At 49.7% G+C, this 22,792-nt stretch overlaps 1 protein-coding gene across 9 annotated transcripts in view; it reads left to right on the forward strand.

Moving 5' to 3' along the window:
- Nucleotides 1-22,792, forward strand: part of BICRA (BRD4 interacting chromatin remodeling complex associated protein) — a 75,736-nt gene that overhangs the window by 8,142 nt on the left and 44,802 nt on the right. The window contains exon 3 of one of the 9 annotated variants that reach the window (XM_073796076.1): nt 14,987-15,188. The exons of 7 other annotated variants lie outside the window; for them this stretch is intronic. The gene's annotated coding sequence lies outside the window, so the exon portion shown is untranslated. Of the gene's footprint in view, nt 1-1,039; nt 9,564-14,986; nt 15,189-22,792 lie in introns of those variants that run through there. One more of the 9 variants, XM_033845764.2, reaches the window with a different exon arrangement.

The following is a 22,792-nucleotide window of genomic DNA, read 5'->3' on the forward strand; positions in this document are numbered from 1 at the left end:
GCAAGTGCCTGGCTCAGAGTAAGCGCTCTGCAGAAGGTAGCCGTCACCATTGTCACTGTAGTTAGTTATCACTTCCGTGGAGGCTGTAACCAAACGCTCCTTCCAGGGGTAAGAGGGTCAGAGGAAGGGTTATATCCCTGGAGCCCCTGACCAGGTCTGGCTGCCTTAATCCCCTCCTTTTGCTCACTCCATCCTCTATAATTCTCCTTCAAAGTGTGTCTTGTCCTTCGAGGGGCTGGAGGGGGCTGTTGACATCTAGGTAACCCCCCCCAGCTTCCTGTGTCCCCTATGTCCCATCCTGGCAGCCTTGGATGCGGAGTGAGGGAGGAACATCTCTATGGCTGTGGGACCCTCGTTAATGACCCCTGGGGCCCTGGAGGGAGCCCCGGTGGCCTCTGCAGCTTGGAGGTAAAAGCGGTCCGTTCCTCCAGGACACCTGCAGATCGAAGGTCCCTGGAGCCCCCTTTCCAGAGGGTGGATGCCGCCCTGCCTCTCGTCCACTATGTGGTACTGGGCAGGCTGTTGCTCACAGATGCTCACGGGATGATTGTGGCAGTTGGCTAGACTGTAACCTCCCTCCTGTCCTTCAAGGTACCTCACCCATCTTCGAGCACCAAGCCCTCCAGGCTAGGTGACGGGGGGCCCCCGGAGGAGTTCTCAGCTCTTTACCCTCTCAGGCCAGGCTCCCCTTGGCCTAGCAGGCCTTGGCCACGGTGACCTCACTTCTCTCCCCAGAACATGCCCAGTGCCCTCCCGCTTTTGTGGACATGCATCCCTTTTTTTTTTTTGGCGGTACGCAGGCCTCTCACTGCTGTGGCCTCTCCCGTTGCGGAGCACAGGCTCCGGACGCGCAGGCTCAGCGGCCATGGCTCACGGGCCCAGCCGCTCTGCGGCATGTGGGATCCTCCCGCACCGGGGCACGAACCCGCGTCCCCTGCATCGGCAGGCGGACTCTCAACCACTGCGCCACCAGGGAAGCCCCCGTGCATCCCCTTTCACAGAAAGTTTTGTGTGTGTGTGTGTGCATGTATGTATGTATGTTTTTCTCCCCCATCCTCTCATGGAGTGTAACTGGCATACGATGAAATACACAGAGGTTAAGGGTGCTTCTCCACGAGTCTTGCCAAACCCTAGCAGCCTGTGTAATCCACACCCCATCGAGATCCAGAGCGTTCACATCGCAGCCAAAAAGTTGCTTTGTGCCCCTTCACAGTCAGCACCCCCTCCCAGGGCAGCGGGTCACGGGCCGCTGCTCGTTTATCCTGTTGTGGGTCTGCCCTTGCCTCTTCTTGAATCCCGCAGACTTGTGTGGTCCTTTGGGTTGAGCACCTCAGCTCAGCATCACTGCTTTGAGATTTAGCCTTTTCATCACGGAGCAGGAGTCCTTGGGAAGGCTTTACCTCCTTTCTCTCGGGAGAGAGAAATCTGCCCCCCCAGCCCCGCCTTGAAGTCTCATCACCCCTCCCCTGGGTGCCCTTCCCAGCCTCAGCCTCTGGCGTAGGGATGCTCTCCCATTTCACTGTTCCACCCCTCGTAGCCCCATAGGGATGTAGGTATCCCGTGAGCTTTTCTTCAGGCCTGGCTTTCTCACTAGATTCTATAAACAGAAGGAGGGAAATGATGTGCCTCGTGTTCTCAGCTCCTGGTGTGCAGTAGGAATCCTGTAATGTTTGTTGACTGACCCACTGACTGACTGAAGGATGGACATGTCACAGGCATGGAGAAAGGGAGCAGAGAGCCTGTGCTTGCAGTCGCTATTCTGTTTCTTAAAAAGTGTGACCCACCTGCTTCCAAAGCACCAAAAATGCCAGTCTCGGGGTGCCACGCATCTCCTGGGAGTCCTGGTGGGTGGGGCCCGAGAGGCCCCCAGCCAGGCTCAGCTGCCTTCATTGCCCCCATCCCCGGGCCCATCCCCCCACCACTTTTATCAAGCCTGGCCCCTGAGTGGTTCCTTGGCTCAGGAAGCCCAGCCCTCAAAGCTGCAGGGCTCTGCCTGCAGTGGCAAAGCTCCACCGGCAGGCCCCTCACCCAGGACAGGCAGCCATGGGTCTCCCAACTGCACTTGACACTTGGTCCATGGACGTTGCCCATCCTGCCCTAGCCACCTCCCCACTGCCCAGTACTCGCTCCCTAAGTGTCTTCAGAGAGGGAGTGAATCAGGGCCCAGGGGGCAGGTCAGGACTGCCCACTGCTCAGCAGGGAGACTGAGGCTGGAGGGGGGTGCTCAGGTGCTGTCCTCCTCAGTTCAACCAGGACTGGAAGCCACACATGCTGTGTTCACACGAGCCATTTGTTGTGAGTTACGCCTCCTTTTACAGAGATGCTAAAATGGGGAAAGACTCAGGTCTCGAAGTTGATAAAAATGTCCGGGAAACTTCTGCTCCGTCTTTGCCTTCTGGTTTCTGGGGCCCTCCCGGGCTGCCTGTGCTTTGCCACCTAAAGTCTCAAAGCTGTTTCGTGAGGAGCCGTTTTTCTTTGTCAGATTTCTGTCTCCTTAGCTGGACCAGCAGAATTCCCTGACATCTGCCCAGCCCTTGCCCCTCCCCGAGCCCGTCCCCCTTCCACAGTCCTATTTTTTCTTTGCGACCTTTAAGGGGCAGGGAGCCGTGTCTGCATTGGTCACAGGGAACACGGAGCCAACTTCTGGGCCTGAAGAGCCCCCGGCCAGACTCTGTAGCAGAATAGGGAGATTTATTTAAGGGAGTTCCTGACGGAAGTCTGCTTTAAGCAAATGAACGGTAAAATATATATACCCACACACATACATTAATATATGTTACATGTTATTATACTTTATGTAATAATTTAGTGGTAAATTTAAACTTAGCAGTATAATAGGCATATAGTAAATGTATATATTGTATACACGTATATGCAAGTGCATATATATATATCTGTGTAAGATTCCCTCGTATTCCCGTTCCCTTCCCTGGCCCAATGCCCTGGCAAATTGTTCTGTGCCCTGGCGAATTGTTTGCTTTGTGTGGTGGATTTTTGCTTTCTACAGAGGATCCTGCTGTATTTCTCCTTCTGAGTCTTTTTCGCCCAGCACCCGCTTTCAGGCCTCCTGTGTTGTTACTTGTCCATCTTGTCTGTTGCTTCTCCTGGCTGTGGGACTGCGTGCGGTGCAGTTTTCATGGTTTGCTTAGAATTCTCCCCAGGGCCAGACCCCCGGTTGCCTTCCTCTCCCTGTTACAGTGAGAGGTGAAGCGCCTTGTCCAGGGTTACACAGCTAGCTGCTGGCAGAGCAGGGATTTGAATCCAGGCGCGTCGTACTGGTTAATTCAGACCCACATAGCAGGCCTCCCTTGTGCAGGGCCTCAGAGCTCTGCACTCGGGACAGGGGAGTGGGGTAAGCCCAAAACACACGCATCCTCCCTGCAAGGTGAGATCAGTGTCTCAGGAGTGTCAGCTGGGCTGGTGGAGGCCAGGAGGAGGCATTGCTTCTGGGGTATGTTGGTGTATCAGGGCAGGCTTCCTGGAGGAGAGGGCTTCTGGGGCCAGGCTTTGGGCTCCACGCCGTTTCTAGCAGAGAGAAACCTGGCATGCTTTGCACAGAGGCCAGTTGAAGCTTCATGGGGAAAGAGGGCCCAGGACACTGGGGCTGAGGTCTGGGGTGCTTTGGTTTTGTTGATGGCAGGTAAGAGAAAGAGGGAGCCCAGGATGATCCAAAGTCACTGGCCTGAGCAACTGAGTGGATGCAGGTGCCCTTACTTGAGATGCTGTAGTGGTATCTATAGTTTGGGGAACACAAACCCCAGAGAGTAAAGCTCCAGCTTCCTCTCGGCTGGTGGTGAGGTGCGGACTGAATGAATGAATGAACTGGAGGCATCACGAGTGAGAGACGGCGACACGGAGTGATCACTGAAGTCCCAGGGATGGGGATGATTCCCCAGGGAGAGGACAGGAGCGGGTGGAGAATCAACTTAGGCGGCCACCCACGTGTAGGGAGGGGTGGGAGCTTCTTTGGCCCAAACAGAGAAAGGGAGGAGCAGGATGAGGCACAATCAGCGTCTCAGGAACAAAGTGGGAGAGTTTTTAGAGAGGCTTAACTTCCATGGACCTGAGGACAGGCTTCCTGGGTTGGATGAGGCTGTTCTGGAAGCAAAGATTTCCTGGGTTTGATGGGTATGTAGGGGCGGAAGCCAGACTGGAATATGGTGCGAAGTCATGAGAGAAGGATGGCTTCGTGGATGGATGGATGGATGGATGGACGGACGGACGGAAGGCAGGCAGGCAGATGGAGCTCTTGGCAGCCAGAGATTGAAAAAAAAAATCTTGCTACCCTTTATGGCTCCCTAGTGCCCTCAGGTGAAAGTCTAACTCTCACCTCCCCCCACAGAGCCCCGTTAGTCTGGCCTGGGCTTATCTCCCTGACCTCATCTCCTGCCCTTTCACCTTGCTTTCTTCCCACACCCAGCTTGTTCCTGCCTCCCCACCTTTGCCCTTGCCTCTACTTGCCGTGATCTTCTCCCATTCCTTCCTGTCTCTGGGCTCCTCGTCCTGTCCTGCAGGCCTCTGCTTAAATACCGCCTCCTCTGGGAAGCCTTCCTGGACTACCCTGTCCAAATTCCTCCATGTCACACAGTTTATTTCTGTATGAGGATTCTTCCCCCGGACCTGACTGGGAATGCGTCCAGACTCAGTATTCACTGCATGAATGAGGGACCAGGCTTAGAGAGTTTTAGGATCTGAGCAGGCTTAGAGAAAAGGAAAGGAGCGAAGGAAGATTCTAGAAGAAGAGGGAGGAGGGGCGGTGCTGGGTTGGGCTCAAGAGTGAAGCTTCCTTACAGGTCAGGAGGTGAGGAAGAGAGGGGTGTGAAGGCAGAAGAAAGATGTTTGTGCAGTTGGGAAGGAGTTCAGGAGGCCAGTGCAAACCTGCTTGGAGACAGGAGGGGGTGACAGGAGCTGGGGGGCAGGAGATGGGGAGGCCGGTGGTATTGCCAGCTGTTGGGAGGGCGAGAGCTTTGGCCGTCCTGCCCCAGCTGGGAGAGGCAGCTGCCTTTTATCTTTTCCAGGGCAAGGTCTTAAGAGCACGAGGTGGTCCTTAGTGTGGGGGAAGGAGGGCTCAGGTCCTTTGGGGAACCTGCTCGGAGGCCTCCGACGTTTCCCCCAGAGAAACGCATGCTTGACTCCACATCGCAACCTTTGGCGGAGGACTTCAGGGGTGTTGTGGATCCAGTTAGGAGCTTTCCACAGCTCATGACTGTAGCAGCAATAATAATAACAGCCCACACGGCCATGGGCACCAGTCTAGGGCCCTCACAAGTCCTGACTCGGTTACTCACGTTAGGACCTTAGGAGGTAGGGGCAGTGAGCATCCCCATTTTACAGATGAGGAAACCGAGGCACTGGGCAGTTAAGTGACTTGCCCAGCGTCACACATCTGCTAAAGGGTAGACTGGGGATCCCCCACCCAACCCCGGGGGGTGCAGTCTGGCCCCAAAGCCCAGGCTTTTAGCCATAAAGCCTAACTGTTTGCTTGTTACAGGGACCAGGACCGAAAGCCCACAGTCAGGAAGTTGCCTTTGCCCCGCCCCTCTCCACTCCGCTTTTTGCCCTGGGATCCAGCCTGGGTCTCAGCTTAGCCAGTGGAGGCCCCGGCTCAGCAGGGTGCCGTCCCCCCCTCCTCTTTCCCTTTTTACCCTCCGTGGTGTCTTCATTAACATAACTGCGGTGCTCCCAGCTTCCTCGGATGTGTTTGTGAGTTTGTGAGCCCGGGTGGGTGACTGATGGTGAGACCTGCAAGGAAGGGGTCAGGACCCCGGAGGCAGATCTGGCCTGGAGGCAGCTGCGGGACTTGGAGCAGGGGCCCACCACCTCTCGCAGCCTCAGTTTCCCCATCAGCGAGGGGGGGGGCCTGATGCCTTCCTCTCGGAGTTTTCATAGATGATGTCACATGTCAACAGATGTGCTGCAAATTGATGGCAGTAACCAGCTTACGAGGTGCGTCGACATTCAGAATATTTCAGACCACAGCGCAGGCTGGAATGAGGTGAAGCAGCCCTCAGCCAGGCAGGGCAGCTCCCCTTCCCCAGATAGGCCAAAGATTTCTGCAGCAAGTACTGTTCCTGCTGCTAATATATCTGTGGCTTTTACACCAAGAAGGATACGTAAGGATAGTCATTGCAGGTTAGCTTTTGCCCCACAATGAATAAAGGGGAAAACAAGGGGATGGCTCTTAGAGATTTTTGGAGGTTGGAATTGCAGATCTGGGGTTGTAGATCGAGATGATCTACAACGTGGTGGGATGTCTGCGGAGTTTCATTGAGATAAGGTACCGCCTGGCAGTTAATAAGCCCGTTGAAAGTGCTGGTTGCTATTACTATCACAGCGGTTGCTATTATTATCACTGACCAGCCTTTAGTCTGTACCTACTAAATCTGTGCAGACAGATTGGGCTGTGTTGCAGATCAACAGTTTCTCAAACTTGAACGTGCACACGAATCCCTTGGGGAGCCTGTTCAAATGGGGGGGTCTGATTCAGCGGGTCTGTGGCGGGCCTGAGACTCTGCATTTCTAGCAGGCTCCCAGGGGACACTGAGGCTGCTCCTTTGAGTAGCAAGGGGTAGAGTGGTTTCCGGACGATTTCCGAGTTGCTTCAAGGGCCCTGCACTGGATGCCGAGGCTAAGATCAGATTCCTTAACTCTTTGGGGTTTGCCAATTTGAGGGCAGATCTGTATGAATTAATTAGGCACGGAAAAAAGTCATATATAACACTATGAAAGTCTTTTCACTGTCCCCTTGTCCTGCCCTCTCCAGAGGAGAGGGTGCATTCTTTCTACCCCTCTATTCTGTGCAGACATTTTTTTCCTCTTGGTCACATGTACCGTATGAATTATTCTACACCTTGCTTTTTAACTTGAACAAATGTCTTAGAATTATTTCCATGGCAGCAATCTAGAGCTCCACTCTTTTTTTTTTAATTGAAGTATAGTTGATTTACAATGTTGTGTTAATTTCTGCTGTACAGCAAAGTGATTCAGTTATACATATATATTTACATTCTTTTTCATAGTCTTTTCCATTGTGGTTTATTACAGAACACTGAATACAGTTCCCTGTGCTCTACAGTAGGACCTTGTTTTTTTAAAAATATTTATTTATTTAATTAATTTATTTTTGGCTTTGTTGGATCTTAGTTGTGGCACACGGGATCTTCACTGCGGTGCATGGGCTTCTCTCTCCAGTTGTGGCATGTGGGCTCCAGAGCACGTGGGCTCAGTAGTTGCGGTGTGCGCGGGCTTAGGTGTGGTGTGCAGGCTTAGTTGCCTCAAGGCATGTGGGATCCTAGCTCCCTGACCAGCGATCAAACCCACGTCCTCTGCATTGGACGGCAGATTCTTAACCACTGGACCACTAGGGAAGTCCCCAAGACCTTGTTTTTTTGTTTTTGTTGTTTGTTTGTTCGTTTGTTTTTTAAGGTTTTTTTTTGGCTGCACTGTGCTGCATGTGGGATCTTAGTTCCCCAACCTGGGATCAAACCCTGCATTGGAAGCGCAGAGTCTTAACCACTGGACCGCCGGGGAAGTCCCAGGACCTTGTTGTTTATCCATTCTGTATATAATAGTTTGTATCTGCTAATCCCAGACTCCCAATTCATCCGTCCCCCACCCCTCCCCCCAGAAGCCATTCTTTTAGCAAACGAAAGGAGGAGGCGTATTCCGTAATTTATTTAACCTCTCCTCTAGGGATTTGTTTGTTTTTTGGTTCCAGTTTTTACTGTGAGCCTATATATGTCTTTATATTTAAAGTGTGCTTACATTTAAAGTGTGTCTCTTGCAGACAGCAAATAGCCTATATCCTTTTGATGATTGGAATGTCAAGACCAGTGCTGTCCAGTAAGAAAATCCTAGCCACAGGAGAAAGAAATAGGGAAAATTAATGTGAATATATTTTATGCAACCTGTTATATACAGAATACTATTATTTCAACATGTAATCAGTCTAGAAGTCACTAATGAGATATTTCACAGTCTTTTTTATTGTGGTAAAATGCACGTGACATAAAATTTCCCATTTTCACCATTTTTAAGTGCACAATTCAGTGGCATTAAGTATATTTACAATGTTGTGTAACCATCACCGCTGTCCATTTCCAGAACTTGTTCATCCTTCCAAACAGAAACTCTGTGCCCCTTAAACAGTAATTCCCCATCCCCCTCTCCCACCACCTACTGGTAACCTCCATTCTACTTTCTTTGTCTATGAATTTGACCACTTCTTCCTCATATAAGTGGAATCATACAGTATTTATTCTTCTGTGTCTGGCTTATTTCACTTACCATAATGTCTTCAAGGATAGTCATCACATTCGTAGCATCTATCAGAATTTCCTTCCTTTTTAAGGCCGAATACTATTCCATTGTCTGAATAGACCACACTGTTTATCCATCCAATAATAGACAGACACTTGGGTTACTTCCGCCTTTTGGGTATTGCGAATAGCACTGCTATAAACATTGGCATACAAGTGTCTGAGTCTGCCTTCAATGCTTTTGGATATATACCTAGGAATGGAACCGCTTGGTCATCTGGTAATTCTCTTTTTAACTTTTTGAGAAATCACTGTTGTGCACGGTGGCTGCACCATTTCACATTCCCGCCAGTAATGCACAAGGGTTCCGATTTCTCCACATCCTCGCCAGCACGTGTTGTACAGTGTTTCCCCCCTTCTACCCCGCACTGAGTTTTTGAAATCCAGTGTGCATTTTCCACTCAGAACATCTTGTTGGCCTAGCTCTGTTCCCAGGGCTGGGCAGTCACATGAGGCCTCTCTGAGTGGACAATGCAGGGTTAGACCGTTCGTATTTGCCCTCATTACTGATGCGGCTGCGTTGAAATCTTCTATCTTACTATTCATTTTTGGTTTATCTCTGGTGTTCTTTTTTCCTTATTCTCTCGTTTCCTGCCTCCTTTAGATTACTTGAGTAATGTGGCCTTCCATCTTATCTCCATTAGGAGCTGATTCATGCTACCTCTTTATTACCCTAGAGTTTCCATTCTGCGTCTTTGACCAGGACCTGGGCTCTGATCCTGAGTGAGATGGGAGCCATGGCAGGCTTTTGAGCGGGGGAGTGACCCGACCTGACATTTTTGTATCCACACCTGCAGTTGCTTGTGCAAGAGCGTTTCTACTGGCCAGATTCCTGGAAGAGGACTTGCTAAGGCAAAGGGAAGCGTGTGCTGAGGTTTGAGGAGGCCCTGGCAAATGGCATTCCAGAAAGGCCTCACTATTCTCATCCCTTGCAAACAGCAACCAGAATTTACTGAGTGACTGCTTCGTGCCAGGCCCTAGAGATGCTGGCGAGAATCAGCCCAAGTCCTGCTACTTAAATAACTCTTGGTCCTGGAAACGCGGGGCAGCCTCTGGAGCGGCCTCTGAGCTCAAAGGAAGGTGAAGCTTTCAGAGGAACCAAAAAAGGAGAGGCCAGAGGCTATTCTAGGTGCCAAAAGGAGGCCTGGCACAGCCCTGGTGTGAGCTCTGGCTGGACCAAGAAGTGGACTGTATTGGCCTGGAGACTGCGTGTGTGGGCACCCCACGCGTGTGGGACATATCGAGGTACAGCTAAGGAGTAGAGTAATAGTACCTACCTCCCCCTTGGGGCTTGTTTGGGAGGGTTCAGCAGGAAGCAGACAGCACACGGGTGGTTGTTTGGCTAACTTATCCCCACTGGGAGGGGATCAGCATCAGGGACGGGGCGGCCTGACCTAGGGACAGGCATGATCCATGCTTTGGACGTGGTTAGGCCCTGTGGCAGACAGACTTGGACTTGGAGCCCCAGCTGTCTCCTTCTTCAGGCCAGCTGCGCCAGGCCTCTGTTAGAAGAGGATAAATAGCAGTAGAAGCTGCTTCTCAGGAGAGTAATGAGGGTCAGGCAATGAGACGGTGGCCACATGGAGCTCAGGGCCCTCCTGGACCAGAGTAGGGTTCCATAAAGGTCAGCCACTATTATTATTATTGCTGCTGCTGTTGTCATTGTTGTTGATTTAAGGCTTATAGGGAACAGCCAGATCCTTCCAGACCCGCCCCCCCCCCCCCCCCCAGGACGGAGACCCCCTGGAGAAATGAGGTCGGTTGCTCAGGGTCAGGAAATTGCAGAGCAGGGATTTGAAGCCAGGTTTGTCTGACCTGAGCTCAGGGGCTCCCCGCTTCCAGGCCTTGGGGGAGCCTTGGGCTTAGCACAAAGACTCTTCCCTTCTTAGATCAACCAGCGAGCAAGGCATGCTTTCACCGTAACACCACCTCCATCAGTAATGATAACGGCAGCTCGCCTGCAGTGACTCAACAGGCAGCAGGACCTGCTCCGAAGCCAAGCTATTTGTGGTCTGTCTTTGCTCTCCGTGTGAATATTCATACATTTGGCTGCAGAAATATTAGTGTTTGGTTACTGGGTGGCGTCTCAGAGCTGGCTGTGGGTGTTCCGTCATAGACAGGTGCGCATCCCAGCACCTGGCAAAGTCTGAGAAAGAATCTGCTTTTCGGAAAGCATCTCCCCTCAAAGGTTTTGAACAAAGGCTCTTGGACCTCTTAGAATATATGTTCTGTCTCGCGCTTGCCCACCCCCCAGGGTGCATGTCGCCTGTACTGTTTGGCGACGTTGGATGGTGTTTACTATTCAGATCCCGCGCTCCTCGCTAGACAACGCAGCATGGGCAGCCACATCGAGCCTTGATGGGCTCCAAAGGCGAGGAAGCCGGGTGGGTGGTAGGAGTGGGCAGGGAGGCTTCTGGAAGCCTGTTCCCCGAAAGCTGGGAGCCTGGAGGCTGTGTTGGGCTGTGACTGGTGGTGAGGGAGGAAGGGGGAACGTGACGATGGGCCAGACTGGGGCCTGCCCTGTGATAGGATGCTCCTTGCGCGGCTGGACACGGTGTCGAGGGAGCCAAGACAGAAGCCAGGCCCTGGAAATGGGCAGGAGAGGAATTAAGGGCAGATTTCGTTCACTTCTGTCTCCAGCCCGTCCCGCTCTGCCGAGCCCTCCACCGGGTTGTCTCAGAGGCACCTCGAACTTAACACGTCGGAGCCCTCGCCCCCACCCCCAAGCACATGAACAAAAGTAAAGCCTGCCCCCTCCGGTTCGTCACCGTCTCGGTCCATCCTCCCAGTGGCCTGGGTCAGGTACTTTGGCACCGTCCTTGACTCTTTTGAAATTTTATTTATTTATTTATTTATGGCTGCTGCACGGCTTGCGGGCTCTTAGTTCCCCAACCTGGGATCAGACCCAGGCTGCAGCAGTGAAAGCGCTGAGTCCTGACCACTGGACTGCCAGGGAACTCCCTCGTTTAATTTTTCTTACTGTGATAAACAGCGCATGACATAAAACTTACCATCTGAAGCCCTTTTTAGTCACACTGTTGTGTGGACGCCCCTTATCCTTCTGTCTTCTGCACCCCGTCAGTCCAGCAGTGTAGCCTGTGAGCTCTGCCTGTGGAAGATCTCCACGGTCTGGCCTGTCTCCCCACCCCCGCCGCGCCCACCCCGGTCCAGCCACCATCACCTCCCGCCTGGACCATCTCAGTCTCCTCCTCCTGGGGCTCCCTCCATCCCCTGCCCCCCACCGGCTATTTCCCTCACTCAGCCAGCCGGACCCTGTTGTAACCTGAGTCAGCTCACGGCCCTTCTCTGCTCATAGCCCTCCCGAGCTCGCCCAAGAACTCTGCTCACCAATGCGCTAACCACTGGGTGAGCTGTGAGTGTTAAAAATTTCAAAGACTTCGAAGGAAGGGGGAAAAAAGTCAGTTCCCCATGAATACTATTTTCATATGGATGACACGTTGAAATGATCATGTTTGTATATATCATATTACATAAAACATATTCTTGAAATTAACATACGTTAAATTCACCTCTTCTTTCCACTAGAACATTTAGAATCACATGTGTGGCCGGCATCGCCTTTCTGGGGGCAGCACTGCTTCAGAAGACACCTCCCCTACTGGGTTGTCGGAGGGTGAATGAACGCACATAGTAAAGCTTTGAGGGCAGTGCCTGATACGTCTAATGCAACATGTTAGCTGTTATTGCTTTTTAATTGTGGGAAAATGTGCATACCATAAAAGTTACCATTTTCACCATTTTTAAGTGTCCAGTTCAGTGGCACTAAGTACATTTATGGTGTTGTGCAACCGTCACCTGTATCCATTTCCAGAACTTTTTCGTCATTCCAAACAGAAACTCAGTACCCATTAAACAATGACTCCCTGTTCTCTCCTCCCACCAGCCCCTCATAACCTCTCATCTACTTTCTGTTTCCATGAATTTGCCTATTTTATGCATCTCATTTTAAAAATTGTTTTATTTTTTTATCTTTTGGCTGCGCCCTGCGGCATGTGGGATCTTAGCTCCCCGACCAGGGATGGAACCCGTGCCCCTTGCAGTGGAAGCGCAGAGTCTTATGCACTGGACCGCCAGGGAGGTCCCGTATGGTCTCATCTCAATGGAATCATACCATATTTGTCCTTTTGAGTCTGAGTTATTTCACTTAGCATAATGTTGCCAAGGTCCATCGATAATGTAGCATGTATCAGAATTTCATTCCTTTCCAAGACTGAATAATATTCCAGTGTGTGGCTGTACCGCATTTTGTTTCTATCTACATCCCTCAGGTGATGGGCACGTGGGTTGTTTCTGCCTTTTAGCTGATATTATTTTTAGTTCATGATCTGACCCCTGGCTTTCTATCTATCTATCTAACCTCATCTCCCACTAACTACTCTCCCCCTTACTTGCTCCACTTCAGCCTCACTGGCCTCCTTCCTTGACTCAGACACTCATCCACCTCAGGGCCTTTGCACTTGCTTTTCCTCTGCTCCATGGTTCCCTCCCTCCCCTCCTCAGTCAAGCCTGCCTTTATTACTCTAGTTAAAATTACAAATACCTTGTCCTTCTTTTTCATTGCTTTTCCTCCACAGCACTTAGCAACTTCTGACATAATATTTATTTTACATTTATATTGATTTTACATGTCATAATCTTTTGTAACATTTGTATTTTAAATATTGATAATTCTATACATGACACATATATTCTAATATCTATTAAATATTTATTCAATAAATAAAAGCTAAATACATGTAAATTAAATATTTGTAAATACTTAGTATAATCTGTTATATTGTTCTTTCTTTGTTTCCCTCCTTACCCTCCTCAAAAATGTAAGCTCCACGTGAACAGGGATCTTTGTTTTGTTCACAGCCGTCCCTCCAGCTTCTAGACAGAGCCTGGCACGCAGCACATATCCCACGCTTTAATTGCTGAATGGATGAATATTTTGTGAATGAGGAACCTGGGAGGATGTGAATGAGCCAAAAGAAAGTGTGTTAATTGGGGAGAGGAGAGGAAGTTGGGAAGAGCAGAAAAAGGGCCCCGAGGCTTAAAAGCTGGTGTGATCAGGCCCTGGGTGAGTGTGAGGGACACTAGGGAACAGGCTGGCAGAAGAGACACAGTGAGTGCTTTGCGGGGGGTGGGGGTCTGAACTTTACCTGAAATGTGGTTCCGTCATTTGCTGGGTAACCTTGAGTCAGTGACTTGCCCTCTCTGGGCCTCATTGCCTCATCTGTAAAAAGGGAGAAGAGCAGCTGTTTGTTCGTGAATGCAACATGAACATACATATTTTCTGCATTTCTGCCATGTGCCGGGCACTGTGGTAGATGAGGCAGGCAGCGTCCTCACCCTCATTGATCTATTCCAGGCCCCCACCTCCAGGGTCCTGTAGAATTAAGCACTGTGGTGGCCTGTGGTGAACCGCAGTTCCTGTCGTCAGGTTAGCTGTAGGCTTCAGCTTTCCTCATCGGTAAGGTAGGGATAGAGGTACCCACGGTGCATGGTTGTCATGGAAGCCCGGTGCCCCGTTTATGGTAATGGCGATTTCTAAATGGGGGCTTTGTTATTGGTGTGGTCTTGGGCTCGAGATGCAACTTGGACCCTTCATCATTGAGCTTATGTTTCTTTTCTTTTCTTTCTTTTTTTTTTTTTGACCACACCACGCAGCTTGCGGGATTTTAGTTCCCCGACCAGGCGTTGAACCTGGGCCCCCCAGGCAGTGAAAGCGCTGAGTCCTAACCACTGGACCGCCAGGGAATTCCCATGGAGCTTATGTTTCTTTTCAAAATATGAACTTGACGTGGCTTAGAACGCATTTTGTGGATGCTAAGTCTCTGGCCGTGGATGTGACCTTAATGCTTCACTAGGCTTTTCTGAGTTGGGCACACCTGTTGTACTGTGAGGCGTCCAGAGACTCAGTTTCCTCTCCTCTCCTCTCTGGAACTTCAGCACAAGATTCTTCGTTCAGCAGGCTGCTGAGTTAACCAACCTTCATTTGGGATGTGTGTAAGTTAGCACAGGTCATGCTAGCTGCTGTAACAAATAAGACCTTTATTCTCAGTGGCTTCAGTGTACTAAGTGGCTTCAAAGCATTTTTCTCACACATGTTATAGACCAGTGAGGGTGTTTCTGGTGGGGCAGCCTCATGTGAACTCATTGAGAGAACCAGACTCCTTCCCTAGAGTGGCTTTGCCCTCCCCTAAGCCTGTGGAGTCCACTGTAGATGAAGAAGTGTGGAGGGATGTCTTTTGTGGCAGGCCTGGAAAGTACGAATGTCACTTTCACTTATGTTCTGTTGGCCAGAATTCAGTCATGGGACCACACCCAGCTACAAGGGATGCTGGGAAATGTAGTCCAGGGAAAGAAAATGGTTGGGGGAAACATACAGCGGTCTTCACCATAGTGGGTGTGTATTTGTAGATGCCTGGGTGGCCAGTGGAATGAGTGGGAAGGTCTCAGTCAATGGGAGGGGGCATCTGGATTAGCTGTTTTCCTGACCTTTGGACCTGCAGTCTCTGATAAGACATATATTTCACACCATGATCCAGGAGGGATACACACACACACACACACACACCTGAAACAAAGTTTTGTGGAACACTTAGCTGAACCACCTTTGAGTCATTCAATATGTTTTTTCAATTTTCCTTCATTTGTTTCAGTGATGGTTGAGACTCACTATACTGATTTCATCATTGCTCAAATTTTCCAACTCACAATTTGAAAAGCGCTGAAAATGAAAGTAGAGATGTGAGGAACCATATGGGCAACTTCTACACTCCTGAGAGAGTACCACCTCAATTCCCCATGCGTCCCAGGCCCAGTTCCAGAAGCGCGTTGGAGGCATTGGGGCAATTCTGGAAGGTTAGAACACTTAGAACAAAATCTACTCACTTCCCATGCTTACTGCCCCCCCCACCCCAGCTACTTCTCTGACATCCTTTCCAGTGCCCTCCACCCACCTCACAATGATCTAGTTGTTCTTGGTGCCTATCAGGCACATTCCTGCCTTAGGGCCTTTGCACTCACTGTTCCCTCAGCCTGGGATGCTTTGCCCTCATCTATTTGCATGGCTCCCTTCATTTCAGTCTCTGCTTCAGTGTCACATGTATTGACCAGCCTGTTTTAAAACTAAAGCCTCCCCTTCCCCATCATTCCCTTATCCTGCCTTTTGAGCTCCTCCTGGCCACTTGCCACTAGCCAATATCACGTAGATGACTTTTTTTTTTTTACCAATTTATGGTTTGCTTCTTCCAGGAGAATTTAGCTCTATGAGGGGTCTCCCAGGGCCTGGGGCATAGTAGGTGTTCACTGAATATTTGTTGAGTGAATGAATGCAAATGTTTTGGTTTTGTGTTTTTTTCTCCCTGCCCAGTGGGAAAGCAGCTTCCTCTCATCAGCATTTTGGGAAGGTGTATTGTCCACAGGGTGTTGTAAGAGAGGGTCTGGGTGGGGGTCGGGTGAGAGGGGGAGAACCGAGCTGGGAAAGCTGTTCCCAGGAATTCTGTGGAATCAATAGCTTGGTTGCTTGACGTGAGAACATAATGTCTATAGATTATTATTTCATAAAAGAATCGCTTAGGAACTGTGTGTGTTTTTCTGTCCCCCCTGCTGAAATAACAGTCCTAAATCTCACCTCCTCACCAACTTAACCTCCCAAGGCACCGCAGAGCGTGGCGGGGCAGAGGGGGGTTCCCTCAGGTCCCTCTGGCCTGATTTGCTCTGTGTGTGTGTGTTTTCACTTTTTGTTGAAGTCTAAAGGTTTCTGTGTTTGCTTGGTTCTGTGTTTTGAAGTATAAAGGTATTTCTGCCTCCGAAATCAGCACTTGACACACTTAGAAAATTCTACAAACCCAGCACATTTCCCATGCCTTTGTGGTTTGTGTGTTTTCTTGCCCATTTTTGGCTTTGGTGGGGTTGGGGGGTGGGGTGTGGTGGATGGAATGAGAGGCTAAATCTTCACACTCACCTCTCACACGTGCAGCCCCCATCCCAGGGCCAGTAGTGGGTACGGAGGGCAGTGACCCAGGGACGTGCTGGGGGTGTCCCCCCTGGGTCATGGAGGGCACCCAGGAAATTCAGCGAGGGCTGGAGGCGGGGGTCCAGGCGGTGCCCCGTGCATTTGGGGGGCGGGGGCCGTGCTGAGGGAACATGTTCTGGGAGGATGTGCAGCCTGGTAAGTGCAGGTTGGGAGTCATGGTCCGGGTGGGGGTGGGGGTGGGGGTGGGGGTGGGGATGGGGATGGGCCATGTGACCCGTTCCTTCCTCCCTCTCTCCCTCCCTCCCTCCCTCCCTTCCTTCCGGTTTTTCCTTGCTTAAAATTTTGAGCAGCTTTATTGAGATATAATTCACATAACCATAATTCCCCCATTTAAAGCATACAGTTCAGTGGTTTTCTGGTACATTCCCAGAGTTGTGCAGCCATCCCCACAACCTAGTTCCAGAACATTTTCATCCCCCCAAATGGGAACCCCGTCTCCTTAACAGTTGCTCCCCATTCCCCCTTCCATCCAGCCCCTGGCAAGCCCTAACCTGCTTTCTGTCTCGTGAATTTGCCTGTTCTGGACATTTTCTATGAATAGAACCCTACACTATGCGGCCTTTTGGGTCTGGCTTTCATGCAGTGTGTTTTCAAGGTTCATCCACGTTGTAGCCTGGATCAGTGCTTCCTTCCTTTTTATGGCTGGATAATATTCTGTTGTACAAATGTACCGCATCTGGTTTATCCACCTGTCAATTGGTGGACATTTGGGTTGTTTCCACTTTTTGTCAACTGTGAATAAAGCTACTTGGTGGCTGTTTCTTCAGCTGAGGTGGGAGATGGCATCTCCAGCCACCCCCTGCCTAGGCCTGTGCTTCCTTTGTGTGCTGACAGGTACACAGGCTTCCCCTTCCCTCTCTCCCTCCCCGCCCTTCCTCTTTTCCTTTCTCTTCCCCATCTTCCTGTTCTTCCTGTGTTGTATCTCCCCCTCCCCCAGCCTCAGCCGAGGGCTTAGGAGTCTGGAAATCATTTCCAGGGAGCCCTGGGCAGTCCCACAGGGCGGTTCTGCTCTCCCAGCAGGGAAGCCTCAGCCCTGCCTGGCCTCCCACCCCTGGGAGGGAACAGAGGGGACAACCAGATCCTTCTAACCCAGCCCCAGGGGAGATGTGAGGGGACAGGGCCACATGTAGGAAACAGCTTTTCTTTGGGGCTTAAAACAATTTTTGTTTCTTTTTTTTAAATAGGAACAACGCACCCAAGTAGAAAACTCGAATAATATCAGAGATTTCTAGTGAAAAGTCTCCCTCCCTCTCCCAGCTCCCAGCTATCTGTACCCACATCCTCTTCCCAGAGGTAAATGGTTATAGTTTGGGGCCCTCTTTTCAAACAGACATTTTGTGCATGTGTAAGCATCTCTCCCTCTCTCTCTTCTCCTTCTCCCTCCTTCCTTCCCTCCCTCTCTCTTCATGCCCCACCCCCCCATTTTTTAAGGCACTAATGACAAGTTATTCTAACACTGTTCTGCCCTTTGCCTTTAGCTTTTAATGATATATCCTGGAGGTTCTAACTTGTCAAGTTCTGTGTCTTTCTCAGCTGCATGGGATTTATTCCATTGGAGGGCCCTAACTTGCTGAACCCGTCCCCATCTGCTGGAAACTTAGGTTAGTTCTAGGCTATCACAGACAAGACCACAGTGAGGTACCGTGTGTACACCTGTTGATTTGCATGAATGTGAGTAATGTGAGTCCCGTGTAAGTTAAAAGCCCAGAGGTGGAATTGCTGAGACAAAGGGTGTGCAGAAGAAAAGAAATATTTATTAATGAAAGTTTCCAACTGTATACAAAATTAGAGAGAACTGCATAATGAACCCTCCTTACTTATCCCCAGGCTCCATAGATCGAGATCTGGCCACACTTGCTTGTATCGATATCTTTTTTGTTGCTGTTGAAGTATCAATATTTTAAAGCAAATCCCAGATCTCCTGTCATTTTAATTCTACAAACTCGTGTGTATTTAAAAAGCAAAACTAGGCATTTTCTTACATAGCCGCAATGACATTGTCAAACCTAGTAAAAATTATGGTCATTTGGTATCATCAAGGGATGTGCTTTTTTTTTTTGGCGGTACGCGGGCCTCTCACTGCTGTGGCCTCTCCCGTTGCGGAGCACAGGCTCCGGACGCGCAGGCTCAGCGGCCATGGCTCACGGGCCCAGCCGCTCCGCGGCATGTGGGATCTTCCCGGACCGGGGCACGAACCCGTGTCCCCTGCATCGGCAGGCGGACGCTCAACCACTGCGCCACCAGGGAAGCCCCGGGATGTGCTTTTTTTAATGACTTTTTTTATGGAGATGTGATTCACATACCATAAAATTTACTGTCTGAAAGTACACAGTTCAGTGGGTTTTAGTATATTTACAAGGTTGTACAACCATCACCGTTTTCTGATTCTGGAATATTTTCATCAGCCTCAAAAGAAATCCCATTTCCATGAGAAGCCTCCTCATTTCCCCCAGCCCTCCTTCCCCATTACAAGCCCGTGATCACCGTTAATCTACTTTCTGTTTCTATAGATTTGCCTGTCTGGACATTTCACAGGAATGGAATCATACGGTGTGTGTGTGGTCTTTTGTACTTGGCATCTTTCACTGAGTATAATGTTTTCAAGGTTCGTCCGTGTCGTAGCATGGATCAGCGCTTCATTCTTCTTTCTGGCTGATTGATGTTCTATTATATGAATATACCAGGTTTTATTTATCCACTGATAGACATTTGGGTTGTTGCCACTTTTTTGTCTCTTGTGAATATGCTGGTATGGGCATTTTTTGTGCACAAGTCTTTTTGTGGTTGTATGTTAATTCTCTTGGGTCTATACCTAGGAGTGGAATTGCTGGGTTAAATGATAACTCCGTGTTCAGTTATCAAGGTACTGCCGGACTTTTTCCCCCAGCGGCTGCACCAGTTTGCTTTCCCACCAGTAATGCATGAGGATTCCAATTTCTCTCTTCTAACATAACCATCCTACTGGGTGTGAGGCGGTATCCCATTATGTTTTGTTTTTTAAAAAATTTTTTATTTATTTTTGGCTGCATTGGGTCTTTGTCGCTGCGCATGGGCTTTCTCTAGTTGCAGCGAGCAGGGGCTACTCTTCGTCGCGGTGCGCAGTCTTCTCATTGCCGTGGCTTCTATTGTTGCAGAGCACGGGCTCTAGGCGCATGGGCTTCAGTAGTTGTGGCACGTGGGCTCTAGAGCGCAAACTCAGTAGTTGTGGCGCACAGGCTCAGTAGCTCCGCGGCATGTGGGATCTTCCCGGACCAGGGCTCGAACCCATGTCCCCTGCATTGGCAGGCAGATTCTTAATCACCACGCCACCAGGGAAGCCCCCCATTATGGTTTTGACTTGCATTTCTCTAATGGCTAATGATGTTGAACATCTTTAAATGGGGTGGGGGTGTGCATCTAAATTCTCATCTCTGTTTCCACTTGGCGGATGGGACCACTGTTTTTCACTGCCTTGTCTTTAATTTTCCCCCAAACACTCTCCTTGCCTCTTCCCTGCCTGTTTTCTCTGCCCCTGCTTTCTGTGTCTTGACTGAGTAGTCTTTGTGTACAGAGACCTCCAATCCTTCTTGCTGCCTGTCATTCAGGGGATGAAATCTGGGCTTCATGGTGGTGTGGGCTCATGCCCTTCTCTGGGGCAGCATGCAGTGTGCAGTGTAGGTGGTTGGTGGTGTCGGCCTGCCCAGTGGGGACCCAAGCTCCACCCCTTACTTGCTGTGTGACTTGGGGCCAGTGCCTTCGCCTCTCTGAGCTTCAGATCCTTGAGGTTAGTGGTGAAGCCCATTTCTTTCCATCTTCCCTTGTGCTTTCTCCTTCTTTTCTTTACTAGATACTTATTGAGCATTTTGCAATTCACATCCCCAAATGGGAGTAACATGTATCCCTTAGCTCACTTATTCAGCAGTTATTTACTAAGTGCCTATTATGTGCCAGGCACTATTCTAGGAGGGGGGATATAGCATGAACAAGACAAAAACCCCCGCTGTCTGGGGACTGACTGGCTGGTGGGGGAGACCCATGATAGGACTCATCAGAAGGTACTGAATGCAGTGGAGAAAAAGGGAAAGTGGGTGGAGAGGGCTGGTGGTGCGAGTGGTCATTTTAACCTGCCCTCGCTGAAAATGTGACATTGGAGCAAAGACCTGAAGAAGGTGAGGTGGAAGCCCCGTAGCTATCTGCAGGAAGGGTGTTCCTGACAGAGAACAGCAAGTGCAAAGGTCCTGAGGCAGGGAAGTGAAGATACTTGCCCCAATTCACAGCTGGTAACTTGTGGAGTCACAGTTTGAACCAGGCAGTCTGGAGTTAGAGTTTGTTTTTGTTTTTGTTTTGTAATGAACTTCATTAAGGTATAATTTATATTTAATGTGATACATCCGTTTAAAAATGTTTTTAATTTAATTTTTTTAATTGAAGTGTAGTTGATTTACCATGTTTCAGGTGTACAGCAAAGTGATTCAATTATACATATATTCTTTGATTTGTTTATTTTTGGCTGCATTGGGTCTTCGTTGCTGCGTGCGGGCTTCTCATTGTGGTGACTTCTCTTGTTGCGGAGCACAGGCTCTAGGTGCATGGGCTTCAGTAGTTGTGGCTCACTGGCTTCAGTAGTTGTACCTTGCGGGCTCTAGACCACAGGCTCAGAAGTTGTGCCACACAGGCTTAGTTGCTTCGTGGCATGTGGGATCTTCCCAGACCGGGGCTCGACCTGTGTCCCCTGCATTGGCAGGCGGATTCTTAACCACTGTGCCACCAGGGAAGCCCCATATATATATTCTTTGTCAGATTCTTTTCCATTATAGATTATTACAAGATATTGAGTGTGGTTCCCTGTGCTATACGGTAGGTCCTTCTTGTGTATCTATTTTATATATAGTAGTGTGTATCTGTTAATCCCAAATTCCTAATTTATCCCTCCCCCCAAGTGATACATCCAGTTTAAGGGTACTTATTGGATGCATTTTGACAAATCAGTACTATTGTGTAACCGCCTTCCCGGTCAAGGCACAGAACATTTGCTAGCATTTGATGTAAGCAGAATCACACAGCCTGTATTCTTCGGTGTCTGGCTCCTGCCACCCAGCACGGTGATTCTGAGGTTCATCTATGTTGCGCATCTTAGTGGTTCGTTTCCTCTTGTTGCTGTGCAGTAATTCCATTGTGCAGATATAATACATTGCGATCTGTTTATCCCTTCGGCTGTGGGTGCACCTTTGGGCTGCTGCCAGTGTTCGGCCATTACACACGAAGCTGCTGTGAACATTCGGGTACTAATCATCGTGTGACATATGCCATCCTTTCTCTTGGGTAAATACCTAGGCATGGAATGGCTGGGTTGGATGAGGATATGTTTAAATTTATTAGAAACTGTCAAGCCATTTGACAAAGTGGCCGGAACATTTAACATTACCCCATCCGTGCATAAGAGTTCCAGTTGCTCCGCATCCTCACCACCACTTGCTGTTATCAGTCTTATAAATTTTCAAATGGGTATGTAGTGGTGTCTCATTATGGTCTTAATTGAAATTTCCCTCATGACTAAAGATGTCGAATATCTCACTGGCTTAGGGGCCATTTGTAGGTCTCCTTTCGCTCGTTTTTAAGTTGGGTTGTTGGTCTTCTTATTGTGTTGTAGTATTTCTTTATATATTCTGAATATATGTCCTGGTCTGATACATGTGTTGTGAACATTTTCTCGCAACATGTGAGTCCATTCTTGTTATTTGCAGTAGGTGTGTTCTGTAAGGTTGACAAAGTCACCACATTGGGGTCTTTTCAGAGATCCTGCTGGCTTTCCAAGTGGCGGGTAGCTAACTGAGGCCCCAGCTGATGTGCCACTGTGGTGATTCCCCCCACCAGCTTACATCCCAATCCAGATACCTCTCAAGACCACCCTGTCTCTTCCGCAAGCGCCCTGGCATCCCTGTTCCCACCTGATGCCTCCTCTGGTGCTTCTCTTTAAATGGCTTTATGGGATGTAATTTGCACACCCTCCAATTCACCAGTGGCTCTTCCTATATTCACAGAGTTGTACAACCATCAACACAATCAATTTTTGAACATTTTCATTCCCCCCTAAAAGAAACTGGGAACAGTCCCCTGCCAGGTGGCCCTGGACAGACAGGCAAGGGAGAAGAAGGTTGAGGAGGCCCATGTCGCTGGAGCTGAGTGGAAAAAGGAGGGAGGGAGGGCAGGGAATGAGGGCAGTGGGAACAGGGCCAGTTCCTATGTGGCCTGGTGGGCCTCCGTGAGGACTTTGCTTTGACTCCGAGTGAGACAAGAACTCTGCTCGGATTCAGGGCAGAAGAGGGACAGGAGGTGACTCAGGGTCAAACCAGATCCCTAGACTGGGAGTGGGGGTGGGGAGATCCCTAAACTGGGAGTGGGGTGGGGGGACTGTTGCGGAGGCTGCTGAAGAAATTCAGGCATGATG

This window comes from Tursiops truncatus, chromosome 19, assembly GCF_011762595.2.
Source record: "Tursiops truncatus isolate mTurTru1 chromosome 19, mTurTru1.mat.Y, whole genome shotgun sequence".
NCBI classification, from domain to species: Eukaryota; Metazoa; Chordata; class Mammalia; order Artiodactyla; family Delphinidae; genus Tursiops; species Tursiops truncatus.